General features: G+C 39.2%; 1 protein-coding gene across 3 annotated transcripts in view; it reads right to left on the bottom strand.

The window, feature by feature from the left end:
- Positions 1-21,573, bottom strand: part of Asxl2 (ASXL transcriptional regulator 2) — a 204,698-nt gene that overhangs the window by 129,546 nt on the left and 53,579 nt on the right. The window lies entirely within an intron of this gene.

Genomic DNA, 21,573 nt, shown 5'->3' with positions numbered 1-21,573 from the left:
CATCTGGAATTCATTTGCAGTGGCTAGAGGTCCAGAGCAACCATTCTCTCTCACTGTCTCTCTCAAATAAATAAGTCAATAAATACAAAAAAATTTTAAAAAGAATACTCGTGCCAAGCAAGGTGGCTCATGCACTCAGGGAGGCAGAGGTAGCAGGACTGCCATAAGTTCGAGGCCACCCTGAGGTGCCAGAGTGAATTCCAGGTCAGCCTAGGCTAGAGCAAGACCCTACCTCGAAAAAACAAAAAACAAAAAAAGAATACTCTTTTTCCACCAGGTGTGACATGAGCCTATAATCCTAATATCAGCAAAGCTGAAATAATAGGGTTCCAAGTTTAAGGTCAAACTAATAGGCTACTTAGCAAACCTTGACACCCCCCCCCAAAAAAAAAGCACAAACAATATAGCCAGATGTGGTGGTGTATACCTGTAACACAAGCATGGAGACTGCAAAAAAGGCAATCAAGCAATCTACCAGCTAAACTACATACCCAATCCCTAGAATACAATTATAGCACCTTTAATTCCAGCAGAGGTAGGAAGATCACCATGAGTTCAACCCTGAGACTACATAGTGAATTCCAGGCCAGCCTGGACTATAGTGAAACCCTACCTCTAAAACCAACCAAACAAAAAATCTTAATGCAACGATCTGGAAAAATAGAAGGAATCTCAAAGGAAAAGACAATCAATACTCATCAATCCATGAAGTAAAGATTTAAATGAAATTAATGGAAAGGCAGGATTACAGCAAGGATGTAGTAAACAAAATGGTAACTTCAAAAGTAAAGGATATAATTCCGTAAATTTGAAAATATCTCTAGATTGGGTTCAATTCCCCAGTACCCACGTAAAGCCAGGTTAACAAAGTGGCGCACACAACTGGAGTTCATTTGCAGCAGAAAGAGGTCCTGGTATGCACATACATTAACCGCCCCCGTACTTCCTCTTTCTTTTTCTCAAATAAATAAAACTTAAAAAAAAATAAACTATTACTTGTGGGCTGGATAGGTGGCTTAGAGGTTTAGGTACTTGTCTACAAAGCCAAAAAACCCAGGTTCAATTCCCCAGGACCCCCAGGACAATAAACCAGATGCATAAGGTGGCACCTGTGTCTAGAGTTCATTTACAGTGGCTGGAGACACTGGCATGCCCATGCTCATTCTCTCTCTCTCTGCCTTTCTCTTTCCTCTTTCTCTCAAATAAATTTTAAAAAATTAAAAACTATTACTTACAAGAAAATAGTTACTCAAAACAGCAAAGATTTTTTTTTTTCCCAACAGGACCCAGAGGTTAGAAAGTACTGCAGTGATATTTTTGAAGTACTAAATGAATTTTGAAAATTTTAGGTGCTGCAAAAAATAACCTTCAACTATGAAAAGGAAATCAAACCAAACCAAAACAAAACAAACAAAAAAATACCCCACAAAGGGACCTTCGCAAAGAGAAACTTTTAAAGAAAATTCCTTGGACTAAAGGGAAGTGATGGTAGAGAGAAATCCTACACTAAAGAGATGAAAGATCATAAACAAATGGTAAACATCTGGATAAACAGTTTTTGAACTTTCTATGATTATGGAAGTCAAAATTAGTCATAAAAAGAGACTCTAAGCTTCTACATTTTAAAGTGGTAAAATAACTAATGAGCTCGTAAAAGGTTTTGGTTACAAATTATAATCTCTTGAATTGCTTACAAATAAGATAGATATAACCAAAATGTTGGGGATATAGCTCAGCAGTTAAAGATGCTTGTGTGCAAAGCCTACTGATCCCTAGTAACCCACTTAAAGCTGAAGAGGCATTCATTTGCAGTGGCCAGAAACCCTGGCATGCCCATACACACATAAATTCACATACGGAGGTAAAAACATAAATTTTAAAAAATGAATAGAGAGTGGGCTGGAGAGATGGCTTAGCAGTTAAGCGCTTGCCTGTGAAGCCTAAGGACCCTGGTTTGAGGCTCGGTTCCCCAGGTCCCACGTTAGCCAGATGCACAAGGGGGCGCACACGTCTGGAGTTCGTTTGCAGAGGCTGGAAGCCCTGGCGTGCCCATTCTCTCTCTCCCTCTATCTGTCTTTCTCTCTGTGTCTGTCGCTCTCAAATAAATAAATAAATTAATTTAAAAAAAATGAATAGAGAAAACAAAACACCCAAATTAGGGGCTAAGGATATAAATCAGTGACAGAGTGTGTGCCTAGTATGCACAAAGCCCTGGGTCTCATCCCTAGAATAGGAGGGGAGGAGGAAGATGAGTGATGTGATTTAGTAGTAGAGTAAAAGACTAGAGTAGCTAAAATGTGTCAATGTTTGAAGCACTGGGTTTGATTCCCCATCACTATTAAAAAAAAAAGTGGTGGGAAATGAACAGGGATTATGGACAGTGGGGGGAGGGGGGAGACGGCTCAACAATTAAGGCGCTTGCCTGTGAAGCCTAAGGATGCAATGCAGGTTCAATTCCCGTTTCCCTAGTGCCCACATAAGCCAGATGCACAAGGTAGCTCATGTGTCTGGAGTTCTATTGCAATAGCTGGAGGCCCTAGCGTGCCCATTCTCTCTGTCCGCCTCTTCCTCTCTCTGACACCCCCTCTCTAAAATAAATATTTTAAAATTAAAAAATAAATAAAAGGAATTTCTGAGGAGGAAAACTTTAAGGACCCCTTTCTCCCTATATTACCAAAAAGCTTTTGTGTTTTGTAAATGGGCATTTAAATGTTAATACTTTCTGCTAAAAATTCCTGCAATTTGGGAAAATGGTTTTTAACCTATGACCTATTTCACACACACACACACACACACACACACACTTGAGACAAGGTCTCACTATTTAGCCCAGGCTAGCCTCAAATTCACAACCCTCCTGCCTCAGCCTACCACCTAACTACTTAAAGAGATTAGTACTTGAATTGTTTTTTGTTGTTGTTTTTTCAAGGTATGGTCTCACTCTATCTCAGGCTGTCCTGGAATTCACTCTAGTCCAGACTGACCTCACATTCATGATGATCCTCCTACCTCAGCCTCTTGAGTGCTTGGATTGAAGACATAAGCCACCAGATCAGTTCTAATTTTGTTTTGTTTTTGAGGCAGGGTCTCACTCTAGCCCAAACTGAACTTAACTCTCTATGGCCCAGGCTAGGTTTGAACTCAGGGCAATCCTTCCACCTCAGACTCCCAGGTGCTGGGATTAAAAGTGTAAGACACTACACCTAGCACGTATCTGAATTTTTCTTAGCCAAGTGAACATCCTTTAGATTCTACAGGCTCATGTGTTTGTATACTTAATACCCAGTCAGTGGCTTTGTTTTGGGAAATTTTGGAACCCTTGGGGTGTGGAATCTACTAGTAGGCCTACTAGTTGTTATATAACCATGCCTGCTTCATGTCTAACTCTGCTTCCTGTATGCAGCTGTGATGTGACCAATGACCAAAAGCTACTGCCTTCACTGCCAGGATGGGTGTACTTTTGTGACAAACCTTAAGTTGCTCTAGTCACATTGTTAAGAAAGGCTAGTATGAGATGGAGAGATGGCTTAGTGGTTGAGGCACTTGTCTGCGAAGCCTGAGGACACAGGTTCCGTTCCTGAGGACCTACATAAGCCATATGTACATGGTGGCACATGCGTCTGGAGTTCTTCTGCAGTGGCCTGAGGCCCTAGCACACCCATTCTCTCTCTTCCTTCCTCTAATATAATATAAATAAAAATAAAATGTTTTTTAAAAGGCTAATACACTATATAACATTTTTAGTGTACAATTCAATGGAATAAAGTACATTCACAAAGTACAAACATCACAACTGTAATCCCAGTACTAGGAAGCCTGAGGCAAGAGGATCACAAGTTTGATCTGGGCTACAGGATAGTGAACAAAAACAAAGACAAAACAAACAAAATACTATACACATGAAATAGCAATTCACTATTCTAATTCTTGGTAATACTTATCCTACTTTTGTCCCTATAGAATGTCCATTTTAAATATTTCATACAACTGGATTATATAGTATATGCTCTTTAGGGTTTGGCTTATTTGTTTAGCATGATATTTAAGATTCATCAATCTGCTGCATCTGTAAGAATTTCACTTTCTTTCTTTCTTTTACTTTTTAAAGATAGTATCTTAGCATGTCCTGCTTCTGCTTTCCAAATACTGGGATAATAGGTGTGCATCACCAGACCTAGCTCACTTCTTCCCCCTAAGACCGAATATCTCATGTACAGAAAAAGATAATGTGTACACACACACACACACACACACACACACTCCTTGTCTATTCATCTCTTGGTAAATATTTGGGTTGTTTCATTTAGATATATATTTTATTTATTATCTACTTATTTATTTGAGAGAGAGAGAAAGAGGCAGAGAGAGAATGGGTGCCATCAGGGCCTCCAACCACTGAAAACGAGCTCCAGATGCATGTGCCACCTTGTATATCTGGCTTACGTGGGTCCTGGAGAGTTGAACCTGGGGCCTCTGGCTTTGCAAGCAAGTGCCTTAATGGCTAAGCCATCTCTCCAGCCCCACCTAATTATTTTTAATAAAATATAATACAAATAAAAATTAAGAAAGACTTACTAAGGCAAAGGATGTAGCTTAGTTGGTAGAATGCTTAGCTAGACTGCCCAACACCTTGGGTTCAATCCCTATCACCACGTAAAACCTGGTATGGTAGTATAAACTTACCCTAGCACTAAGGAGATAGAAGCAGGAGGATCAAAAATTCAAGGTAATCCTTGGCTACACAGTGAGTTTGAGGGCAGCCTAAGATCTATGAGGCCATAGAAGAGAACAGAAAGTGAGAAAATAGAGGAAAGAAAAGAGATGAGGAATAAAGAGGATGGGGGAAGAAGAGGGGAAAGGAAGAAACAAAGGAAAAGGAAAGGAGAAAGGAGAAAGGAAAAAGGAAAGGAAAAGAAAAGGAGAAAATGTCTTATTGGGTAAAGTGCTCATTGGGCAAACATGAATACTTGAGTTTGGATCCCTAGTACCCACATAAAAGATGGGGAGGCAGCATCAGGAGGATCCTGCTGCCCACACTGCAACAACAGTCTGCTTTGCCTAATTCCTGCCTACCCCTTATCCCCTTGGGCCACCTGACCATGCAGTCCTATACCCCAACCACCAACCAATAAGCCCCTTCATCAGGTCCTTGACCCCCCCCCCCACCATAGCCTTGTGAGCTCCTTCACTCTGAGCAGGCAGGCTCCCATTGCCATTAAGAAGCCTGACTGGAGCTGGAGAGATGGCTTAATGGTTAAGTGCTTGCCTGTGAAGCCTAAGGACCCCGGTTCGAGGCTAGATTCCCCAGGACCCACGTTAACCAGATGCACAAGGGTGCGCACACATCTGGAATTCGTCCACAGTGGCCCTGGTGCGCCCATTCTCCCTCCCTCCCCCCTCCTCTCTCTCTCTCTGCCTCTTTCTCTGTCTGTTGTTCTCAAATAAGTAAAAAAATAAACAAAAAAATTAAAAAAAAAAGAAGCCTGACTGAAGCCTAATATAAAAGGGAAGCATCACTGAAGACACTTCAAGAGTAAACTACAGCTGCCTCCTAAATTAAGGAAGACTCCTACAGTGTGATAGACAGACCTCAGTGCAAGGAATAACATGAAAAATCACATGCAAGTCAATCCAACAAGGGTGCCCAGTCCCACAATGGAACTCTCTAATCAAAACAGAAGTAACAGAGAGGGGCGTGGTGATATATACCTTTAATCCCAGCATTATGGAGGCAGAGGTTAAGAGGATCACTGTGAGTTCAAGGCTACCCTGAGAATACATAGTGAAATCCAGGTCAACTTGGACTAGAGTGAAACCCTACCTTGAAAAAGAAAAAAAAAAGGGGGGGGGGGCTAGAGGGATGTTTAGAGGTTAAAGCATTTGTCTGCAAAGCCAAAGGACCTAGGTTCAATTCCCAAGGACCCACGTAGGCCACATACACAAGGGGGCACATGTGTCTGCAGAATCCCAAAATGAAGATACAAGCTATGTAACCCTGGCCAAGCAACTAGCAGAATTTGCAGAAAAATCAACAAAAGTCCAATAATTAGACCTAACAGAAAAGAACCAGGAAGGTTTCCAAAGACAGTTAAATTATCTGAAGGAAGAGACTACAAAGAAAGAAGACCTCAATAATCAGCTGGCTAAGCTCAAAAGACGTAAATAAATGCAAGGATGAATTTCAAGAAGCATTAAGAAAATAAGAAAATGAGGTGAAAAGGGAACTCAACAGAGGATTGTATACTACACATAAAAAGGCATTAGAAAATACAAACCAAATTTCACAAGTCCAAAATTCTATAAAAGTTCTCAAGAACATAATCAACTATGTGAAGGACACAAATTCAGAACTGGAAGACAAAACAGAAGAAACAACTTGTGAGACCAAGAGTTTCAATAACTTCAAAAAATTTTTGAGGACAGAACATGAGGGAACTGTGGGATACCCTTAAATGTCCCCACATTCAGATCATGTGACTACCAGAAAGAGAAGAAATTCAGACGAAAGGCAGGAAGAACTTATTCAACAAAAATATCGAAGAAAACTTTCCCACCCTCACAAAAGAAAGTCCCATCAAGTTACAAGAAGCTAACCGAACTCCAAACAGACTGGACCAAAGGAGAAATTCTCCAAGACATATTATCTTTAAGACTAAACATCGACACCAAAGAGAAAGTCCTAGAAGCAGCTAGGGAGAAAACACATTACAAATAAAGGTAACCCCATCAGAATTATTTCAGACTCCTCAATGGAAACCCTAAAAGCCAGAAGGGCCTGGAATGAAACACTGCAAACTCTAAGAACATATGGCTTCCAACCGAAACTACTCTACCTAGGAAAGTATTCATCATAATAGACGGTGAAAGAAAAACTTTCCATGGTAAAAGTCAGCTTCACAAATATATGAACACAAAACCTACAAACCTACAGAGAGTACTTCAGGGAATTATCCACACAGAAGAGTCAAATAATCAACCTCAATTGCCTACAAGAAAGAGATCACAATAACCAAACACAGAGAAGACACAAGAAACTACAAAGTCGCTGGGTGTGGTGCACACGCCTTTAAGCCCAGCACTCGGGAGGCAGAGGTAGGAGGACTACCTTGAGTTTGAGGCTACCCTGAGACTACATAGTTAACTCCAGGTCAGCCTATACCAGAGTGAGACCCTGCCTTGAAAAGTCCAAGGAAACACCAAAACCACTACAATGTGGCAGGGATTAAATCAAACCTAACAATTATTGCCCTAAACATTGATGGCCTTAACCCACCCATCAAGAGACATGAGCTAACAGGGTGGATCAGAAAATTAAATGCTGGGCTGGAGAGATGGCTTAGTGGTTAAGTGCTTGCCTGTGAAGCCTAAGGACCCCGGTTCGAGGCTCGGTTCCCCAGGTCCCACGTTAGCCAGATGCACAAGGGGGTGCACGCGTCTGGAGTTCGTTTGCAGAGGCTGGAAGTCCTGGCGCACCCATTCTCTCCCTCTCCCTCTGTCTTTCTTTCTCTCTGTGTCTGTCACTCTCAAATAAATAAATAAATAATGAAAAAAATATTAAAAAAAAAGAAAAAATTAAATGCTTCAATTTTCTGTCCTCAAGAAACCTACCTCACCACTGAAGACAAGCCACCTCCTCAGGGTGAAATGGTGGAAAAAGATATTCCAAGAAAACGGAAGTAAGAAGCAATCAGGTGTACCTATACTAATGTTGGATAAAATAGACTTCAAACCAAAAGTATTCCAAAAGGACAAAGTAGGCTACTTCTTACTTATCAAGGGAATGATCCAACAAGGGGTTATCACAATCATCGATCTTTATATTCCAAACACAGGTGTACCACAATTCATTAAAAAAAAAACCACATACTTGACAACAAACAGAAATATCCATCAACATACCATCATAGTCAGGGATTTCAAATACTCCACTATCAGGAATAGTTAGATCATTCAAGCAGAAAATTAATACAGGAGTGAGAGAACTCACCAACACCATAGATCAATTAGACCTAACAGACATCTATAGAATATTCTACCCAAAATGGAAACATTACACTTTCTTCTCAATAACCCATAGAACATTTTCTAAACTAGATCATACACTGGGGCATAAAGCCTGCTTCCATATATTTAAGAAGATTGACGTTAATTCCCTGCATGATATCAGACCACAATGTTATACTGTTAGAAATTAACAATAAAAAATGTGCCAGGAATCCTGCCAGCTCCTGAAAACTAAACAACACACTGTTAAACAATAAATGGGTAGCAGATGAAATAAAAAATGAAATTGCAAAGTTTCTAGAATTGAATGACAACGAATGAGAACACATGGTACCAAAACTTATGGGACACAATGAAGGCGGTGCTTAGGGGAAAAGTCAGCACTAAATGCCTTCGTAACAAAGACAGATAGATCCCAAATCAATAACCTAACCATCCACTTAAAGGCAATGGAAAAACAGGAAGAATCCAACTCAAAAAGCTCCAGACGAAAAGAAATAATTAAGATCATAGCACAAATTAATGAACTGGAAACTAAGAAAACAATTTTTAAAAAACTGATGAAACACAGAGCCAGTTTGTTGAGAAAGCAAGATTGATAAACTCCTAGCCAATTTGATCAAGCAAAAAAAAAAAAAAAAAAGAGATGCTCCAAATTAACAAAATTAGAAATCAAAAAGAGAAGATCACAACAGACATAAGTGAAATTGGGAGAATCATAAGGACTTATTCAAAAACCTATACCCCACAAAACTGGATAATATGGAGGAAATGGATAAATTCATGCATACATAACACCTACCAAAGCTACAAACCTATCACATACACCAAGACTTAAAAAGGTAATCAAAAACCTCCCCCAAAAGAAGAATCCAGGACCAGATGGCTTGTCAGCTGAATTCTATCAAACCTTCATGGAAGAACTGAAAATATCAAAACCAGGCAGAGATGCCGTTAAGAAAAGAACACTATAGGCCTATTTCCCTGATGAAAAGATCTTGTACAAAGTCCTCACAATCTGAATTCAATAACTTATCAAAAGCATTATCCACCTTGATCAAGTAGGCTTTATCCCTGGAATGCAGGGTTGGTTCAACATACAGAAATCAGTCAATGTAATACACCACATAAATGAGCATAAACACAAAATCCACATTATCATTTCAATAGATGCAGAAAAGGCCTTTGAGAAAATACATCATTTCATGATCAAAACATTAGAAAGAACAGGCATGGATGGTTTATATCTTGACACAATAAAGGCTATACACAAAGCTCCTAAAGCCCAAATGATACTTAATGAGGAGAGAGTGAAGGAATTCCAACTGAGATCAGGAACAAGACAGGGGTATCCATTCCCACCTCTGCTCTTCAAAATAGTAATGGAAGTCCTACCTCAAACAATAAGACAGGATAAAGAAATAAAAAGGATTCAAGGGGAAAGTGTGGAGGGGAGGGAGGGAATTATCATGGGATTTTTTTTATAATCATGGAAAATGCTAATAAAATTTTTTTTTAAAAGAAATAAAAAGGATTCAAATTGGAAAGGAAAAATTTAAGTTAGCCATAATCACAGACAACATGATTCTATATGTACGGGACTCAAGAACCATCATCTCAGAGGTTCCAGTTAAGATGGCGACATAGCAACCATGCCAGAGCAGCCTAGGGGGAAAAAAGCCAAATAAATAAACAAACAAACCTTGCCTAAAAAAGTGAAGTGTATAAGAATTTATCAACTACAGCAGAGAAGTAGGAGAGACCCAGAGCGTACAGAGCCCACAGAAGCAGGTAGAAGTGGCCAGGTCCACGTAGCCACAGCCACCAGGCTTGGCCTGGAGCAGCAGAAAAAGCCAGGTGAGGAGAATCTCCATTCACACTGGCTTGCTCGCAAACTCAAGAAACGTGTACAGAGGAATGCAGGAAAGAATGGAGGAGCAGCTAGTGAGGAAGAGGATCACTTGTGGGAGAACTAAAGCCACTATCCACACCCTCCCCTCCCCAACCACCAGCAGAAGCACCAACAAGAGACATGGGAGAGGGAGCTCACCTACACCACACCATGCACCCAGCACCCAGCACACGAGACCAGAGCAGCGATCCAGCGAACCAGCCAGCCTACCTGGGCCCACAGTTCAGCAAAGAGGGACCCAAGCGGGAATGCAGCATAACTGAGACCAAAACAGTCCCAAAAGGTAACTGGGATTACACCAGATCAGTACTCACCAAATAAACCTGGTATATAGGCTTGAATCGGAAGTGCTAATTGTACCTTCCATGCCAGGATAAAATATATGTTAAATGTGATGGATGGTCAGATCTGCCATTCTTAAATAAGCTATATTTGGGGCTTGTCATTTGTTGCTTCCTAATTTATAGTACCTTTGTTTCCTTTTCTGTTGTTCATTAGGGAAGGAACCTACCTGGTCACAAGCTAACTTGGAGCCCTCAACAGACCAGAAATCATAGCCCCCTAGTTGACAGGATTAAGGGGGTAGGGGAACACAAACCCTAAGGGACTGTAACTTTGTTAGAGAATCTGGTTGTCATAATACCTACTCCTGCACAAATAATCTTGGCTGTATTTCATTGAATGTGTACATTGTTCAGTTAAACTTAAGAATCTGTCAGTATTTTGCTCCACTCAGCCTACTGGAATACTCTCATAATAGACAAACCTAACATCTAGGGTCACTTTTACAGATACTTTCAGAGTCTTAAGAGCCACACCTAGCACCGTAAGCTCCCACCCTGCAGATATATAAAATCAGATTGATACATCTAATAACAATGCAGATAATTAGAAAATCCAAGCATTAAATTAAACCTAGATGCAAAAATCTCTATATTATAATACAAGAAACACACAAAAAAAATCAAGAAATTATACGTCTACCAAAATGTATCAGAAATGACCTCCAGTGAGACTGATTTAGAGGAAATGCCTAAGAAAGATTTCAAAAGAATGATTAAAAATATGTTCAAAGAAAGCAAACAGGAAATCAAAGGAATCAAAGACAGAGAAAAGGAATTTAATGAAGTAAGAAGGTCAATATAAGACATAAATAAGGAAATAGAAAGGATAAAGAAAAAGCAGTCAGAATTACTAGAAATGAAAAACACAGTCAATGAAATAAAAAAAAAACTGTAGAAAATCTCACCATGAAGGAGAGAATAGAATATCTAAACTAGAAGACCAGGTGGCAGATCTAATACAGTCCAACAAAAAAAGAAGACAAACTAATAGGAAAGTATGAATGGGAATTTCAAGATATTAAGGACACTATAAAGATCAAAGATAAGAATTTAGGGTATAGAAAAAGGAGAATTTCACTCCAAAGGCTTAGAAGGCATTTTCAATAAAATCATAGAAGAAAACTGCCCCCAAATTGGAAAAGAGATGCCAAAGCAGATACACGAAGCCTTTCGGACACCAAACAGATAAATATGGAAAGAACCTCTCCTCACCATTTTACAATTAAACTACCAAACACACAAACAAAAAATATATATACTGAAAGCAGTTAGAAAGAAAAATCAAGTCACATACAAAGGCAAGCCCATCAGAATCACAGTAGATTACTCAACACAAACTTTAAACACAAGAAGGGTTTGGAATGATGTATTCCAAGTTCTGAAATATTACAACTATCAACCAAGGTTACATTATCCTGCAAAGCCATGCATTCAAACACACAGAGAAATAAGGACATTCCACAACAAAAGCAGGCTAAAGGAGTATTTGAAGACAAAACCTGCTCTACAAAAAATACTTGAAAGCCGGGCGTGGTGGCGCATGCCTTTAATCCCAGCACTTGGGAGGCAGAGGTAGGAGGATCACCATTAGTTCGAGGCCACCCTGAGACTACAGAGTTAATTCCAGGTCAGCCTGGACCAGAGTGAGACCCTACCTCGAAAAACAAAAAAAAACAAAAAAAAAAAAAAAAAACTTGAAAGAATCCTCCATGCTAAAGAGAAGGAAAAGCATACATGTAAGGAACCTGGAAAAAAACAAACCATACTCCAATACTATTTAATAAAGACAGCAAAGGTAAAACTGGAAGAATTATAAAACAAGAACAATGGCAAAAATAAATACATACATTTCAATAATAACTTTAATATCAACAGCCTCAATACCTCAAGCAAAAGACATAGGTTTGCAGACTGGATTAAAAACCAAGATTCTTAGCCAGGCATGGTGGAGCAACACTTGGGAGGCAGAGATAGGAGGATTGCCATGAGTTCGAGACCACCCTGAGACTACACAGTGAAATCCACGTCAGCCTGGGCTACAGTGAGACCCTAAATTGAAAAACAAAATAAACAAAAATGGAATCTTCAATTTGTTGTCTCCAAGAAACTCACCGTTCTACAAATGATGGACACTATCTTAGGGTAAAAAGGTTGGAAAATATTGTTTCAAGCAAATGCGCCTAGAAAACAAACAAGAGTCACTATCCTAATACCTCACAGGGTATACTTCAGACCAACATCACTTAGGAAAAATAAGGAAGGTCACTTTATATTGATTAAAGGCACACTCCAACAGGAAGACATTACAATCCTAAACATATATGCACCCAACATGCGGGCTCCCAACTTCATCAAACAAACGCTATTAGAACTAATGTCACAGATAACACCCAACACAGTTCTAGTGGGTGACTTCAACAACCCACTCTCATAAATTTACAGGTCATCCCAGAAAAAAATAGAGAGAGGCATCTGGATTAAATGAGGTCATAGAACAAATGGACCTAAAAGATATATACAAGACATTTCATCCAAATATTGCAGAATACACATTGTTTTCAGCAGCACATAAACATTCTCTAAAATAGACTACATTGGGACGCAAAACAAATACTAAAATACAGGAAAACTGAAACAATTCCTTGCATTCTTTCTGATCACAATGGGATCAAAGTGCAAATCAATAGCAAAAGCTATAGAGCATACACCAAATCATGGAAACTAAATAATACACTACTACATGAACAATGGGACAATGAAGAAATCAAGAAAGAAAGAAAAAATTTCATAGAGTCAAATGCTAATGAAAACACAACATACCAAAACCTCTGGGACACACTGAAGGCAGTCCTAGGGGGAAAATTTATAGCTTTAAGTGGCTTTATTAAGAAATTAGAAATGTCAAAAGTAAAGCTGGGCATGGTGGCACATGCCTTTAATCCCAGCACTCAGAAGGCAGAGATAGAAGGATCACTGTGAGTTCGAGGCCACCCTGAGACTACATAGTTAATTCCAGGTTAGCCTGGGCCAGAGTGAGACCTACCTTGAAAAACCAAAAAAAAAAAAACCACCCGAAATGTCACAAGCAAACAACTTAATGCTTCACCTTGAAAAAAGAGAAAAGGCAATCCAAAAATCAGGGGACAGGAAGAAATAATAAAGATTAGGGTAGAAATTAATGAAATAGAAACCAAAATAAGCAATCCAAAGAATCAATAAAACAACGAGTTGGTTCTTGGAAAGGATAAACAAGATTGATAAACCCTTAGCAAATCTGACCAAAGGAAAGAGAGAAGAGACACAAATTAATAAAATTAGAGATGAAAAAGGTAACATCACAACAGATACCAGAAAAATTCAATAAATCATAGGGATATACTATAAGAACATATATTTCATTAAGTTTGAATTTCTGAAAGAAATAATGATTTTCTTGATTTATATGACATACCTAAATTAAATCAATATGAGATTAAGCACTTAAATAGACCAAAAACAAGTATGGAGATCTAAGCAGTTATTTAAAAAATATCCCAACTAAAAAAGTCCAACCCCAGATGGATTCCCTGGTGAATTTCACCATACCATCATGGAAGAACTAACACCAATGCTTCTTAAACTTTTCCAAAAACAGCAAAAGAAGGAATCCTATCAAACTCCTTCTATGAAGCATGCATGACCCTGATACCAAAACGAGGCAAAGACAGAACAAAATTACAAACCAATCTCCCACATGAACATAGATGCAAAAATTATCAGCAAAATATTGGCAAACAGAATACAAGAATATATCAGAAAGATCATTCACCCTGACCAAGTAGGCTTTATCCCAGAGATGCAAGGATGGTTCAACATACACAAATAGATAAATGTAACACATTCTATAAACAGACTGCAAGACAGAAAAATCACAGATCATCTCATTCAATGCAGAAAATCCATTTGACAAAAGGCAACATCCTTTCATGATAAAAGTCCTATAGAAACTGGGAATAGAAAGATCATATCTCAACAAAATAAAGGGTATTGATGACAAGCCTATAGCCAACATATTTATAAATGGAGAAAAACATCAAGCTTTTCCCTAAAATCAGGAACAAGACAAGGGTGTCCACTGTCCCCACATTTATTAATATAGTTACTGGAAGTCTTAGTCTTAGCCATAGCAGTAAGGCAAGAGACACACATAAAAGGGATACAAATTGGAAAGGAAGAGATCAAGTATCATTATTTGCAGATTGCATGATTCTGTATATAAAGGACCTAAAGAGTATACTAGCACTGTTTAGAGGTGATAAATAACTATAGCCATGTGGCAGGATGCCAAGTAAACACATAGAAATCAGCAATCAGTAGCTTTACTATATGCTAACAAAAAATACACAGAGTATAAAATCAGAGAATCACTCCCATTCACAACTACATAAAAACCTTAGAATAAACCAAACTAAGTGAAGAATCATTACAACAAAAACTTTAAAACACTCAAGCAAGAAAAAGCAGAAGACACTAGGAAATAGAAAAACATCACTTGTTCCTGGATCGGAAGAATCAATATTGTGAAAATGGCAATCTTACCAAAAGCAATCAACACATTTAATGCAGTCCCCATCAAATTCCAACAGCATTCTTCACAGACATAGAAAAAAACAATCCAAAAATTCATTTGGAATCAGAAAAGGCCTCTGTGGTGGTTTGAATAGAATAGATGGCCCCCAATATATTCAGTTGTTTGTTTGTTTGTAGTTTGCATCTGTAGCCACCTGGCTGGAGGCAATGTCACTGGATGATCTTAAGGTGTGGTGGTGGGTTTCAGATTTCAATCTACAGATATGCAAAGTGTGCCTAGTTGGAGTTCTTAAAGTGTGCTGTGGCTTTTGGCCTTTAAGCTTGTACTTCTCTCTCTCTGTTTGGTCCTGTGAAGGCAAGCCAGCTTCTTCTGCCATTATGGAACTTCCCCTGGATATGTAAGCTTCAATAAATATCTCTTCCTCCATAACTGTGCTTGGTCTGGAAGTTCATCTCAGTGAACCTGAAGCTGTCTGCTACTACCTCAAATATCTAAAATAATACTGAGCAACAAAAATAAGGCTGGTGATTTTAACCTACACTACAAAGTCAAAGTAACAAAAACAGCATGGTACTGTCACAAAAGCAGACATGTAGGTCAATGCATCAGAACAAAGGACCCAGATGTAAGTACAGGCACCGATAGCCACCTGATATTTGATGAAAATGCCATAAATACTCGTTGGAGAAAAGACAGCCTCTTCAGCAAATGGTGTTGGGAAAACTGGATATGTATCTGTAGAAGGATGAAAATAGATTCTTCTCTCTCTCTCCATGCACAAGAATTAAGTCCAAATGGATTACAGACCTTAACATATGACCTGAAACTCTGAAACTGCTAGAGGAAAAAGTAGGGGAAACCCTTCAACATATTGGTCTTGGCAAAGACTTTCTGAATATATAACCCCAATTGCTCAGGCAATAAAACAACAGATTAACCACTAGGACCTTCATGAAATTACAAAGATTATGTATGGCAATGGACACTGTGAATATAGCAAAGAGGCAACCTACAAAATAGGGAAAAAAAATCTTTGCCAACTATATATCTGAAAGAGGATCAATATCTAGGATATACAAAGAACTCAACAAATTAAATGAGAAATCAAACAAGCCAATTAAAAATTGGGCCATGGCACTAAATAGAGCGTCCTCAAAGAAATAAGCATGGCATATAAGCATCTAAAAAAAATGTTCTACATCCCTAGTCATCAGGGAAATATTGTCACTCAACTAAGAATAGCTAGGAAATGGAACCAGCCTAGATGTCCCTCAACTGATGAGTAGATAATGAAGATAGGGCACATTTATACAATGGAATTCTACACAGTGGTAAAGAAAAATGAAATCTGCAGGCAAATGGATGGATATGGAGGTAACCCAGACCCAGAAAGCCAAACATCGCATGTTCTTTCTCATATATGGATCCTAGCTACACATGATTGGACTTCAGTGTGAGTAGGAAGAAAACTCAATAGCAGAGGCCAGTAAGCTAGAAAGGAGATATAAAACGAATAGAAAGGAAGGGGAATGGGAACTTAATAGGAAGGTAATGCATATATGCAAGTAGAAGAACACATTAATGGGGATGAAAATGCCTAAGTGAGGTCAGGGGAAGAGACTGGGAAAAGGAAAGATGGAGGGAGGGCTAATCAAAATCTATTAGGGTATGAATAAATCATATGGAAGCCTACTTTTTTGGACAATGGAACACTCAGGAACCATAAATTATTACTAGAAATTGTTCAGTGCCAAGGATGGGATACCTTCCAGTAAGATGTTGGCCAGGGAGGTCCCTGATGCCCACAGAGCATTACAGGCCATTGCCAAGGCCCTTGGTTTCCCACCAGGAATAGATGGTAAGACCCTATTGCTGAAGACTCCACATACTTGGGCTACAAGTCACTGAGAACTCCTGCTGGAACTGAGCTGATAACCTCCTCCATGTAGACCAGCTGACAGATAGCTGGGAAAAGCCATATTGCATGCAGGTCAATGGGAAAGAGAGAAATCACCAGTGAAGTTACTCAACAGTGAACACTGCAAACCTTAAATTTGGCCAGCCAGGGCAAATGAGCCAATGGGGGCAGTACTGGTACGTAAATAAGCCAATGGGGGCAGTACTGGTACATCTGTTATGGGAGAAACAAACTGCCCTCTATTTGACTGGAGGCCCACTCCAGGGGAGGGAATAGATCCCTCATACCCAAAACCTACAACATGGGTAATCATGAGCCCTAGGGGTGTAACGTCTGTTGCTGTCTGGATAAATGTATACACTATGCTCATTAAAATGCCCAGCCTAGGGGGGAAAAGCAAAAAACAAACAAAAAAAAAAAAACCAGCAAAATACACACTTTGATTAAAAAGTGAGGTATATAGGAAATTGAAACAGCAGCAGAGAAGTAGGAGAAATCCAGAGTATCCAGAGCCCACACACGCTGGCAGAAGCGGCTCCAGCAGATCCGTGGGCAGCGTGCCAACCAGCCACTAGACTTGGTTTTAGCCACAAGAAAAACCAGATGAAGGGATTTTCCACTCACACCGGAGCTCTCGGCAAACTAAAGAAATGTGAAAGGAGAACAACAGTGAATAACAGAGGAGCAGATAACAAGGCAGAACACTTGGAACAACGAGAGAACCAGAGCATCATTGGCAGCCTTCCCTCCCCCACCGCCAGTGCCCAGCTCTAGTGAACAGAGCAGCGTTCAGGGATCTGGGCACACCTACTTGAACTGAAAGAAGGACTCAAGCAAGAGCAGAGACCAAAATCATGCCAAAAGGTAACTGGGATTATACCGGGTCAGTACCCACCTAATAAACCTGGTATATAGGCTTGAACCAGAAGTGCTAATTGCAACTTCCATATCAGGATAAATGATATGTTAAATCTCAGGGATGGTCAGATTTGCCATTCTAATAAGCTGTATTTTGGGCATGCTATTTGTTGCTTCTGTAAAACCCCATGGAAAAATCCCAAAGCTAAAACAGCCCCAGTTGCAAAAACCCTGTCTCAGTTTCCCGGAACCCAGGAGGTCACCACCCTGCCTGTGGTTGCTTCAGACTTAGCCAAGCAACACAGGTGGATTCCACCAATCAGAAAGTCCTTTGAGCAAGACCCCCTCCCTAACCTCTTGAGCAAGAACCCCTCCCTAGCTTTGTGGTTGAACTCCACCAATCAGAATCCTCCAGTCCCTTAAGCAAACTCCCTTAAGCAAACCTTGCTCAACTACCTAGTTCCCAAATCCCGTCTCGGTTCCTGGAACCCAGCTATGCCCCCCCCCCATAACCCTGAAATAGCCTAACATTGACCAATGATAAGATTGTAACCATGCATCTGCTTCTGTACACCAGCTTCTGCTCTCCCTAACCCTATAAAAAGGGACCTTCCACCTTGCCCGGCGCGCTCAGTCTCTCGAACGACTAGAGTGCCCACAGGCGCCTGTGTGAACAATAAAACTACCTTTTGCCTTTGCATCCAGTGGCTCGGTCTTGGTTCTTGGGTGCGGGTCTCCGGCCGCGGAAGATACCCTCTGGGAATCTTTCACTTCTTTCTTTGTTTCCTCATGTTTTATATTAGGGAAGAGTAACACCTGGTCACAAGCTGACTTAGAACCCTCTACAGACCAGAAATCTTAACTTCCTTGATGTCAGGATTAAGGGAGTTAGAGAGGCACCACACAGCCTAAGGGACAGGTGGAGGATCTGGTTGTCATAATACTTACGCCTGGATAAATACTTTCTGCTCTTTTTCATAGAAAGTGTACATTCCTTAGTTAACTTTTAGAAACCATCTGTATTTGGTTCCACTCATCCTACTTGAATACTCTCATAGCATGCAAACCCAACACAGAAAGTCACTTTTGTAGATACTCTGAGAGTCTTGAGAGCCACACCTAATGTCTTAAGCTCCTACCTTGAAGTTATATAACATCAGACTGACTGATACATCTAATAATACCAAGCTAACTAGAATATCCAATCATTAAATAATCGAGGATGCAAAAATATATACATTATAACAGAGAAACACCAAACATCAAGACAATATAAATCCACCAAAATGCACTAATGCAGCAGAAGCGACCTCCAGTGAGAATAGGTTAGAGTAAATGCTTGAGAAGATTTCAAAAGAATGATTATAAATAGGTTCAGATAACTCAAAGAAGAAATCAAAGGAAGCAAAGAAAACACAGAATGCCAATTTAATGAAAACAAGAGGTCAATACTAGACATAAATAAGGAAATAGAAATAAAAAAGAAAAACCAGTTCGAATTACTAGCAATAAAGAACACAGTTAATGAAATAAAAAACTCTGTAAAAATCTCACCAGCAGAATGGATGAAGAAGAAGAGGACAGGATATCAAACTACAGATTCTGGTGGCAGATCAAATACAGTCCAACAGAGAGAAACACAATCTGTCAACCAAGGTTACTTTATCCTGTAAAGCTATCCATTCAAATAGACTGAGAAATAAAGACATTCCACGACAAAACCAAGCTAAAGGAGTATGTGAAGACAAAAGCAGCCCTACAGGAAATACTTCAAAGAATCCTCCATGCTGAAGAAAAAGAAAAGCACACATATAACGAACCAGGAAGAAACAAACAATACTCAAATATGAATTAACACAAGAGAGCAAAGGTAAAACCAGAAGAACTAGGAAAAATGGCAAAAATGAATACACACCATTCAATAATATCTCTTAATACCAACGGCTTCAATGCCCCAACCAAAGGACATAGGCTTGCAGACTGGGTTAAAAAGCAGGATCCTTCAATTTGTTGCCTCCAAGAAACCCACCTTCCTATAAAGGATGGACACTATCTTAGGGTGAAAGGTTGGAAAAAGGTGTTTCAAGCAAATGGACCTAGAAAATAAGAAGGGGGTGCTATCCTAATATCTGACAAGGTAAAGGTAAACTTCAGTCCAACATTATGTACAAAGATATGGAAGGTCACTTTATATAGAATAAAGGCACCCTCCAACAGGAGGACATTACAATCCTAAACATATATGAACTTAACATGGGGGAACCCCATATTCATCAAACAAGCACTATTAGAACTAGGGTCACAGATACCATCAAACCCAGTGGAAGTGGGTGACTTCAACAACCCACTTTCATCAATTGACAGGTCATCCCGGGAAAAAATAAACAGAGAAGCATCTGGACTAAATGACGTCACAGAAGGAATGGACCTAACAGATTTATACAGGACATTTCATCCAAATGCTGCAGAATATATATTCTTTTCAGTAGCACAAAGAACATTCTCTGAAATAGACCATCTATTAGGACACAAAACAAGTCTTAATAAATACAGGAAAAATGGAATAATTCCTTGCATGCTATCTGACCACAATAGAGTCAAACTACAAATCAACAGCAAGAAAGGCTATAAAGCATACACAAAATCATGGAAATTAAACAATATACTACTAAATGATGAATGGGTCAATGAAGAAATCAAGAAGGAAAACAAAAAATTTATAGAGTCAAACGATAATGAGAACACAACATACCAAAATCTCTAGGACACAATGAAGACAGTTCAAAGAGGTAAATTTATAGCTTCAAGTGCCTTTATTAAGAAATTAGAAAGGTCACAAGTAAACAACCTACTGCCTCACCTGAAAGCCTTGGAAAAAGAAGAACATGGCAAAACAAAATTCAGTAGACAGGGAGAAATACTAAAGATTGGGGCAGAAATTAAAGAAATAGAAACAGGGCTGGAGAGATGGCTTAGTGGTTAAGCACTTGCCTGTGAAGCCTAAGGACCCTGGTTCGAGGCTCAATTCCCCAGGACCCACATTAGCCAGATGCACAAAGGGGTGCACATCTCTGGAGTTTGTCTGCAGTGGCTGGAGGCCCTGGCACACCCATTCTCTCTCTCTCTCTCTCTCTTTCTCTCTCTCTCTGCCTCTTTCTCTGTCTGTTGCTCTCAAATAAATAAATAAAAATTAAAAAAAAAGAAATAGAAACAAACAAACAAACAAAAAAACCAATCCAAAGAATCAATGAAACAGAGTTGGTTCTTTGAAAGGATAAACAAGATTGATAAACCCTTAGCAAATCTGACCAAAAGAAAGACAGAAGAGACACAAATTAATAAAATTAGAGATGAAAAAGGTTACATTACAACAGATGCCAGAGAAATTCAAAAAATCATAGGGACATACTATAAAAGCATATACTCTACAAAGTATGAAAATCTGAAAGAAATGGATGATTTCCTTGATCTATATGACCTACCTAAATTAAATCAAAATGAGATTAATCACTTAAATAGACCTATAACAAGCATTGACATTCAAGCAATTATCAAAAATCTCCCAACTAAAAAAAGCCCAGGCCCAGATGGTTTCACTGCTGAATTTTACCAGACCTTCAGGGAAGAACTAACACCACTGCTTCTCCATAAAAGCTTTTCCATAGAATAGAAAAAGAACGAATCCTACCAAGCTCCTTCTGAGAAGCCAACATTAAAAATGGAACAATAAAAGAAAATTACATACCAATCTCCCTCAAGAACATAGATGTAAAAATTCTCAACAAAATATTGGCAAACAGAATCCAAGAATGTATTAGAAAGATCATTCACCCTGACCAAGTAGACTTTATCCAAGAGATGCAGGGATGGTTCAACATATGCAAATCGAAAAATGTAATACGTTATATAAATGGAGTGAAGGACAAAAATCATATGATCCTCTCATTAGACCCAGAGAAAGCGTTTG

This window comes from Jaculus jaculus, chromosome 5, assembly GCF_020740685.1.
Source record: "Jaculus jaculus isolate mJacJac1 chromosome 5, mJacJac1.mat.Y.cur, whole genome shotgun sequence".
NCBI classification, from domain to species: domain Eukaryota; kingdom Metazoa; phylum Chordata; class Mammalia; order Rodentia; family Dipodidae; genus Jaculus; species Jaculus jaculus.
The sequence above is the reverse complement of the archived record's forward strand: the minus strand, read 5'-3'. Positions and strand labels throughout refer to the sequence as shown.